Source organism: Pogona vitticeps, chromosome 5 (genome assembly GCF_051106095.1).
Source record: "Pogona vitticeps strain Pit_001003342236 chromosome 5, PviZW2.1, whole genome shotgun sequence".
Taxonomy (NCBI): Eukaryota; Metazoa; Chordata; class Lepidosauria; order Squamata; family Agamidae; genus Pogona; species Pogona vitticeps.
Window position 1 is genome coordinate 87583627 of NC_135787.1, and position 10339 is coordinate 87593965.

The following is a 10339-nucleotide window of genomic DNA, read 5'->3' on the forward strand; positions in this document are numbered from 1 at the left end:
TTTCCAGTGGCTCGAGACAACATCTGATAAAAAGTTGTAAATTTAAGAAAGGAAAAAGAAAACAACCAAGACATGAGAGAGACTCACTAAACCTGACTGAGGCTATTTATAACTCTGACCACCAAGAAGAATGGATTGTTGATTCGGGAGCAACTGCCAACATGAGTAAGGACAGAAAGCTAATATTTAATTATCAGCCAGTATTTAATCATCAAGTATGTTTAGCTGATGGTATAAATGCCAAAATTTTGGGAAGAGGTAAAGTAAAATTGCCATGTTTAACTCAGCCAATTGACGTTATATACGTACCAAAACTCAAACATAATTTACTGTCTGTTAGCTCATTAACTAATAATGGCTTTATCTGCACCTTCTACAAAAGCAAATGTATAATAACTATTAAAAACAATGAAAAAATGAATTGCTATGTTAGAAATAACCTATATAGACTGAACTGTACAAAAGCTAACAATGTATATGAGAATATATGTCCACATAGGAATTGCATTCATTTGTGGCATCTGAGATCAAATTATAAAACTCTGCACAAGACAATAGAAAACTCAGTGGGAGTAAATTTAAAGCAGTATGATAAATATGTGAACTGCCAAGCATGTCAGTTAGCTAAGAGTAAAAGTGCTCCTATAAGAAAATATAGTAATATACAAGTCAAAAATATTTTGGATCTTGTATCAATGGATCTAATAGGACCCAAGAGTGCATCATTAGGAGGAGCGAGATACATTCTTTCAATTCAAGATCAGAAATCCAGATTTGGATTCTGCTACTTGATGAAAGACAAAAGTCCAGTACACATTGAATTTGAAAAATGGCTTAAGTTTGTTGAGAGAAAAACTGGTAGGAAGGTAAAGCAGATACAAACAGACAACGGAACTGAATTTACAAATGCTAAATTTCAGGCTATTTTGAATAAAAATGGCATTACTCATAGGAGATCTGCTCCTTACACACCAACACAGAACACATTCATTGAAAGAAGGGGCGAGACACTTTCTGAGAAATTCTGGGGTGAGGCTATACTTTGCGCTAATTTTTATCTGAATATTCTTTGGCATAGTGGAATAAACAATATTCCATACACCGTATGGACAGGGAGGAAACCCAATCTGAAATTTCTACATGTTTTTGGATCTCCTGCATGGGTCCACATCCCCAAAGAAACTAGGAGAAAGGGAGATAAGAAAGCCAAGCTGATGTATTTTCTAGGTTATCAGCAGAATAGAAAGGCATTCAGGTTCGGATTACCAAATTTAAACAAAGTTGTTATTAGCAGCAGTGCTTCATTTAATGAGCACACTAACTGGGAAAAAATAAGTAAGCCTCCAGAAACCATAATTCAAATGCCAGAAGCGCAAGAGAATAGTGAAGATAGTGGTGATGAGGAAAACTCGCAACCAGAACAGGTAATAAAGAGAGAAACCAAACCTGTTGAATTGCAGCCAGATTTAGAAATTCCATCAACCTCAGAGGAAAAGGAAACTCTTGAGGAGGAGAGGGAATTACCTAGAAGATCAGCCAGGGAGCGAAGAGCTCCATATAGGTATAAGCCAGAGACATATTACTGCCTTAATGTATCAGAGCCCGAAACATATGAGGACATTTGCCATATGCCAGAAATAGAGCAATAAGATGGAAAGAAGCAATAGAAAAAGAATTAAATTCTTTAAAACAGTTAAATGTATATGAGGAAGTTAAACAACCTGAAAACTGTAAAATAATAGGATGCAGGTGGGTATTTAAGAAGAAGGTAGATGCCAATGGGAACATAAGATATAGAGCAAGGCTGCGGGGTGGAGCCACCGGCAGCGAGAACAGGGGAATCTCAGGACTCTGAGAACCCCTGGGTTTTACTCCGAGTCAGCAGACCCCCCCCAAGAAAACGGGGGGGCTAGTCTTCATTGGAGAGTGAAGCTGGTAGCAGAGGAGCTGAAGACGCCGGAGAAATCAGACAGCAATCTGTTTTTTTCGGAGAAGTCTCTTTCCTCAATTGCAACTGACTCGTGCTAGTCGCCATGATGAATTGGTGTGTAGCTGTCTGGAGAGGGGAGGATTTATGATTTGACTGCATGAACAGAAGTAGAATGGCTATTTTTATGGCAAGTAACAGGATGAGATGTTTTTGTTTCTCTTTGGAAAGTTTGATTGTTGAGACGACCTCCTAAGCGGCAGGAAATCTCGGCAAACTTTGTAGGGTTTACTTTCTACCCCATAACTGGTTAAAACTGAGAACTGAGAAAGTGAAACTTGTCTTCACCCTAACCCCCCCCCCCAAGGTTTGGCTTTTTATAAATTAGCAGTTTGAGAATCCTGAATGACTATGAACAGCTTATCTCTAAGGAACCCTACTCTGAGCCATAAAGGAGGGTTATAAATTAAATGCTGTAGTCATTTTTATGACCAGAGTGTTCTCCGTAAGACTGAAACAGTTCCGGACGAGGAGCGAGGGGGAAAGCTGTCGTCTGTTTGACTCTCATGGTTCTCTTATGGTTATCGATGAAAATTTAAGGACGACGTGTCACTGAGTCTGTGAAATGGTGGCCTCTGTGATAAGTTGCCTCCATGAATTTGAGTCTAATCTCATCAACCATCTCAAAGCTCAAGTTTGAGAATTGGAGATAGATATCAAAGCAATATTTCTTGGCTTGGACACTAAGATAGAGAAAGCAAACAAACAGACTGTATTCACTGAACCACCTGAACAATTATCATCGTCAGAGACAGAGGGAGAGACCATAGTTCCCAAGGAGGAGACGGGAGATGAAACAATTGACTACTTTGAATTAATTGAACAATGACCACCGGAGAGCCAGAGAGAGACTTTTCTAAAAAAAAAAAAAAAAAAAGCAGAATGAAACACTTAAAAAGGAGGAAAGGAGGGGTGGAGAGAAGGTGGGAAAGCACATGGTTTTTATCCTGATGGAAAATGATGTTAAAGGGAAGACAGGGGTGAGTTTAGAGGCAGAAATTTATGGTCAGAGGTCGAAAAGATCTGTTTTGCTTAGAAATCAAGATATAGATTATATTGAGAGGATATTAATAGATCGCATAGAAAATCCCTTAAGGAAATTTCATAGATGGCATTTTAAAACTGGTAAAAGAGGAGTAACAAATCAATTTTGGAAGTACGACACTGGAGTCAAGAAGTAAAAATAAAGGGGGAAGTAACCTGAGGACTAAATGATTTTTTGGGTGGGGTTTGATATATATATGTGTAGCTAGAGGTGGTACAGCTGAGCTGATTGAGACAGCTGAGAGAACAACAACAGGATTGGTGAACCCTAGGATAAAGCTAGGAGAACGAGCTTATACACGTTGTTGGTTCTTGGGTTGGTTGTTGTTGGTGTATGCTGTGTCAGAGTGCTGTCGGAGTTGCTGTATTGGAGAAGATCCTGGAAGAAGCCTATGTGATACCCGTACCCCGGGTCGTGAGGTGATGTTGGGAGTGCCGTCTCGCCCTAGAGCCTCTGTAGGCACCCAGACCGCTCCCATGCCTTTCCCACCCCGGATGCTACATCAGGCTGTGGACACTTTGGATTTAGAAAGGGGACTGAAGGGGTTAACAATAACTACCCAGACTCCACTGGTTTGGGCGGGAAGGGGATGGAAAGATCCAGAGGAGGGAGCTGTGGGAGAGGTCAGTCGCAGGAGGGACGTTGAAAAGGGCGGATGGGAATGGGTGTCCATCCAGGACCGTTGGACTGGCAAGTGGGAACAGGTGCGTCTCACTAAGCGAGAGGCGGAGGAAAGGAGAAGGAGGGAAATGACAGTACGACCCTCATACTGGGGAGAAAGGGAGACTAGAGAGTGGCAGCGCAAGTTAGCTGAGGAGAAGAAGAGAATAGAGAAAGAGAGAGAGGAAAAGAGAATATGGCATCTGGAGGAGCTGAGGAAACTGGGTTATTACCAGGACCCTGGGATTTCACCAGGGCAGAGAACCATGTACCCTGGGGATATACAGGGCATGAAGAGACAACCCCACTATTAACAATGGACCCGGATGACATCGAACCCAAAGAACCCTCCCAGGTTCAGGCTGGCCCATGGTCGTCGAGGTCAAGTAACCCATTTGATGAAGATTGGGTGCCCCTGTACAAGCCGTTGCTCCCACAGGAGAAGTTCATTCCCAAGCTGATAGACATTTCTATTCCCTTATCCCAATTAATAAATGAAGACAAGTTGTTTGGTTCAAAGACGTCTCCTGTTTTATTTGGTTCGGGGGAGGTGAAGAATAACGGACCCTCACATATTGGCGCCCAACGTGGGGCTCGAACCCACGACCCTGAGATTAAGAGTCTCATGCTCTACCGACTGAGCTAGCCGGGCAACAAAGAATGTTAATGGAACAGTTGAAATCTCCTCAGCCTACCCAACCCTCAGAGGGCCCCATGCAGAAACAACCCATAGCTATGCGTCCCCCGATTAAGTTACAGAAAATGGGTCCTCAGGATGACCCTGCTGCATTCTTACACACATTTGAGAGGATTGCCACCTCTGCTCACTGGCCGAAAGATCAATGAGCCCTCATAGTGACCCCATATCTTACTGGTCTGCCACGAGAAATAGTAGATACCCTGGACCCTGAGGAAGTGGGAGATTACGATGTCGTACGAACAGCCATTTTGAATACTCTGAACCTAAATGAAGAGGCATACTGGCGGAAGTTTCGGGAGTTAAAGTTAAAACCCGGGTTACACCCCAGGACACTAGCCCAGAAGTTAAGAGTTAACGCCACGAGGTGGATACAACCAAAGGGGAAGACAGCGGAACAAGTCCTAGAAATAGTGATTATGGAACAGCTGATCTCAACCTTAAACAGCGGAGCACGGAACTGGGTGGTCAAGAATAAAACCTCCAACCTAGAGGGTGCTGTGACATTGCTGGAGGACTACTTAGAGGCTGAGGACACGTGGCAAAGCCAAGGTGCATCACAGGGAGAGAAAGCGAAACCGCGAGAGAAGATGGCGGAGCCGAGCGGTCAAGCGAACTTTCACGGAGCGGCCCAAGCAGTAGTTAAAAAGGCAAGACCCGACCGGGAAGAGTACGCTAACCCGGTGGGAGCATGGGTGCCCAGACCAACAATAACCAACGACCCAGCGGCCTCCAAACAAGCGGCGACCTGGAACCTGGGTAAAGAGAAGATGACCGCTTGCTTCGGCTGCGGTCAGTTCGGCCATATCCAAAAGTACTGCCCAGTGACTGAGTGTGCGTGGGCGGAGGCGTGTGCCGGGACAACCAAGGTGGGTGAAGATCACCCAGAGTGGGTAGTAGAGGCGAAGGTTAATGGACAAAGAAAGCAGGCTTTAGTGGATACCAGGTGCAATAGGACTCTGGTAAAGGAGCTAGAGGGAGAACGTTTGCCTGAGATTACTGTTATCCGATGCATTCACGGGGATACCAAGGAGTACGCGACTACTATGGCCAAAGTCAAGATAGGCAGCCATAAGCGAGACATGGAAGTGGGGATAGTCCCCGGTATGACCCGTGAAATGCTGCTAGGGAGAGAGTGGCCTGGACTGAGCAATTTGGCTAAAGAGCCTGGGGAAATAGGCTGGGCTCAAGAAGAGAATGAGGCCAGGGAGTTAGAAGTCATGAATTTGTCTAGAGAACAGATAAGAAGCCTACAACATGATGCAGGACTTAAGAACTGTTTGCAGCAAACGCTGGCAGAAGGGACTACCCCAGAAGGGGTGAAAGGATTTGAACTGAGGGGAGGCTTGTTGTATCACGTAAACAAGGCATCCAGCGATGAAGAGTCCCAGCTGGTAATTCCAGAGGGCTTGCGGTTTTGGGTGATGCATTGGGCACATGACTTACCTGTGGCGGGGCATTTGGCTACCCAAAAGACCTTGGCTAGAGTAAAACAGCGGTTCTTCTGTCCAGGAATGGCCCAAGATGTAGAGGAGTTCTGCCGCTCTTGTGCCAAGTGCCAGATGACCCAGCCTAAGGCAGGACCAGGGGCAGAGCTCGTACCCATGCCTTTGGTAGACTGACCTTTCGACAGAATTGCCCTGGACATCGTAGGTCCGCTAACCAAATCGGTGGGTGGGCATCAATACATATTGGTAGTCATCGATTATGCCACCCGCTACCCAGAAGCGGTGCCCCTGAGGTCTACGACAGCAAAAGTGTTGGCTAAGGAATTGATTGAACTGTTTTCCAGAGTGGGTTTCCCAAAGGAGGTGCTAACTGATCAAGGCTCCAATTTTATGAGCCTGACCTTTAAACAGATGTAGCAGTTGCTGGGGGTCAAACCTTTAAGAACATCAGTCTATCACCCGCAGGCTAATGGCCTGGTGGAAAGATTTAATCGGACCCTAAAGGGGATGCTTAGAAAACTGTCAATGGAGAAGCCCAAGATGTGGCATACCTTTCTAGCCCCGCTGATGTTTGCTATCAGGGAGGCTCCTCAGGCCTCCACTGGTTTTTCCCCTTTTGAGTTGATATATGGCAGAAGACCCCGGGGAGTACTGGATCTGATAAGAGAAAGATGGGAAGAAGGGGAAGATCATTCTAAAGGGGTACTACAACAAATTGTAGAGATGAGAAATAGCTTACAATTGGCGTGGGAGATGGCTAAAGAGAATCTAGGACAAGCCCAGGTTAGGCAAAAAGGGTCATACAACAAGAGGGTGAGGCCTAGGAGTTTTGAACCCCAACAGAAGGTCTTGGTGCTGTTACCCACCAACACTTCCAAATTCTTGGCCAAATGGCATGGACCTTACACGGTCTTAAGGAAGTTGAATGAGGTAGACTACGAAGTAGAGACCCCAGATAGGAAAAAGAAGACTCAAGTGTTTCATGTGAACCTGTTAAAAGAATGGGTGGACTGAGAGGTGTTGTTCGGGTCAGAAGTGGACAATGAGTTAGGGCCCGAAAGGGAAGACCTAACTTCAGGAGGCGATGTAATTGTAGGAGAACTATTATCAGGTGAACAAAAGCAACAAGCGTTGCGTTTAAAGGAAGACTTTCCCCTGGTATTCTCCCCAATACCTGGGTGTACCCAGTTGGTAGAACACAATATTGAAACTCCCCCAGGGGAGGTAGTGAGGGTCAGTGGAAGGTCATGGCCTAGACATGTGACGGGGTTATTAACCAAGAAGTAGAGGAAATGCTTAAGTTAGGGGTAATTGAACCTTCTAATGGGCCATGGAGAAGCTTCCCAGTTATGGTACCTAAGCTGGATGGGTCTCTTAGATTTTGTATTGACTTCCGGAAGGTTAATGCCATATCAAGATTTGACGCATAACCTATGCCAAAAGTGGGGGAATTGTTGGATAAGTTAGGGGGGGGCAGATACCTAAGTTCAATCGACCTAACGAAAGGATATTGGCAAATCCCTTTGAGACCCCAAGATAAGGAGAAAACGGCATTCTGTACCCCTAAAGAGCCTCGTGGTGCAGTGGTTAAAACGCTGTACTGCAGCTAAAACTGTGCTCACGACCTGGGGTTCAAATCCCAGGTAGCCGGCTCAAGGTTGACTCAGCCTTCCATCCTTCCGAGGTCGGTAAAATGAGTACCCAGCTTGCTGGGGGGGCAATGTGTAGCCTGTATAATTAAAATTGTAAACCGCCCGGAGAGTGCTTGTAGCGCTATGGGGCGGTATATAAGTCCAATAAATAAATAAATAATAAATAAAGGGTTATTCCAATTAAAAAAAAGCCGTTCGGGCTGCATGGGGCAGCTGCGACTTTTCAATGGCTGATGGATCGGGTTTTAGAACCCCTACAAGATTGCGCCGCAGCCTATATCGACGACATTATAATTTTTAGTAGCTCGTGGGAAGAACATCTATCCCACCTTAGAAGAGTACTAGAAAGGCTGCAGGAGGCAGGTCTGACAGTTAACCCTAAGAAATGTAAGATAGGGTTGCCCAAAGTAGAATACTTAGGATACAAAGTGGGACAAGGAGAAATCCAGCCCCAAGAGGAGAAAGTAACCAAAATATCTAAGTGGTACAGACCTATGACCAAAAAGGAAGTTCAGCAATTTTTAGGTCTGGTGGGTTATTACCGGCAGTTCGTGCCAAACTTTGCATCCATAGCCGCCCCATTAACTGATTTAATGAGAAAAAAGGCCCCGGTGAAAGTAATATGGGGTCCTTCCCAAGAAAGAGCGTTCAAAACCCTGAAAGAGATCATCTGTGAACTGGCAGTTAGATTTGCACCAGATTTTGATGTACCATTTACCCTTTTTACTGATGCCTCGGATCATGGTATAGGGGCAGTCCTATCTCAAGTTAAAGAGGGGGTGGAATACCCAGTGTTGTATTTAAGTCGTAAATTGTCGCCCCGGGAACAAAAATATGCTGTCATCGAGAGGGAAGCTCTAGCCATCAAGTGGGCTACCCATAGTCTCAAGTATTATTTATCGGGAGCTCCCTTTGATCTGGTCACCAATCATGCCCCCTTACAGTGGTTAGAAAGAATGAAAGAAACCAATCCACGATTAACCCGGTGGTACTTAGCCTTGCAACCGTTCTCTTTCCGAGTGAGATATAGGAAAGGCAAGGAGCATACTAATGTCGACTATTTCTCTCGGCAGGGTCCGTGGGCGCGCAGCGAGGAAGAGCGGATGGCACTCTTGGAGGGGGGGATGTGTGATACCCGTACCCTGGGTCGTGAGGTGATGTTGGGAGTGCCGTCTCGCCCTAGAGCCTCTGTAGGCACCCAGACCGCTCCCATGCCTTTCCCACCCCGGATGCTACATCAGGCTGTGGACACCTTGGATTTAGAAAGGGGACTGAAGGGGTTAACAATAACTACCCAGACTCCACTGGTTTGGGCGGGAAGGGGATGGAAAGATCCAGAGGAGGGAGCTGTGGGAGAGGTCAGTCGCAGGAGGGACGTTGAAAAGGGCGGATGGGAATGGGTGTCCATCCAGGACCGTTGGACTGGCAAGTGGGAACAGGTGCGTCTCACTAAGCGAGAGGCGGAGGAAAGGAGAAGGAGGGAAATGACAGTACGACCCTCATACTGGGGAGAAAGGGAGACTAGAGAGTGGCAGCGCAAGTTAGCTGAGCAGAAGAAGAGAATAGAGAAAGAGAGAGGGGAGCATATTGGGAGAACTTGTGGCTTCAGGACTGCTCAACTGGTAAACGAACTCTGGACTATTTACAAAAGGACTTTGACTGTGATTTATGTATTGAAACTGCTGAACTGCTGTGCATGACCAAGGACTGTGAGACCAAGACGAAAGCTGTGCATGTATGTAAAAATCCTGTAAATAATACAAGTAATACTTCTATCAGCACTACAAGTGGTTTGATGTATTCATCCCAGGGAAGTTTATCTACCAATAGCGCCACCTGGTGTATCTTGGAAACACTGCACCTCCGTCTCCTCACAATTTACCAACATCAGGGTTTTTCCCAGGGAGTCTTCTCTTCTCTTGAGATGGCCAAAGAATTGGAGCGTCAGCTTCGGGATCTGTCCTTCCAGTGAGCACTCAGGGTTGATTTCCTTCAAAATGGATTTGCAGTCCAGGGGACTCTCAAGAGTCTCCTCCAGCACCACAGTTGAAAAGCATGAATTCTTCAATGGTCAGTTTTCTTTATGGTCCAGCTCTCACTTCAATATATCACTACAGGAAAAACCATAGCTTGGTATTCCTCCACTCCGGCCTTTCACATTCTGCATATAAGTTAAATAAGTCAGGGGACAATATACAGCCTTGTTATACTTCTTTCCCAATTTTGAACCAATCAGTTGTTCCATATCCAGTTCTAAATGTTGCTTCCTCTCCTACGTATAGATTTCTCAGGAGATAGATAAGGTGGTCAGGCACTCCCATTTCTTTAAGGGCTTGCCATAGTCTGCTGTGGTCCACAAAGTCAAAGGCTTTTGTGTAGTCAACGGAGCAGAAGTAGATGTTTTTCTGGAACTCTCTGGCTTTCTCCATAATCCAACGCATGTTAGCAATTTAGTCTCTAGTTCCTCTGCCCCTTCAACATCCAGCTTGTACTTCTGGGAGTTCTCGGTCCACATACTGCTGAAGCCTGCCTTGGAGGATTTTGAGTATAACCTTGCTAGTGTATGAAATTAGTGCAATTGTACGGTAGTTGGAGCATTCTTCGGCACCGCCCTTCTTTGATATTGGGATGTAGACTCATCTTTTCCAATCCTCTGGCAATTGTTGAGTTTTCCAAACTTGCTGGCATATTGAGTGTAGCACCTTATCTTTTAAGATTTTAAATAGTTCATCACCTCCACTGGCCTTGTTGTTAGCCATGCTTTCTAAGGCCCATTTGACTTTACTCTCCAGGATGTCTGGCTCAAGGTCAGCAACCACACTATCTGGGTTGTCCAGGATATCCAAATCT

At 45.4% G+C, this 10339-nt stretch overlaps 1 non-coding gene across 1 annotated transcript; it reads right to left on the reverse strand.

Annotated features, from left to right (window-relative positions):
• Window positions 1-4271: 4271 nt before the first annotated feature.
• On the reverse strand, window positions 4272-4344 carry TRNAK-CUU (transfer RNA lysine (anticodon CUU)). The gene has a single exon. It is a non-coding gene; the product is annotated as a tRNA-Lys (tRNA).
• Window positions 4345-10339: the final 5995 nt, after the last annotated feature.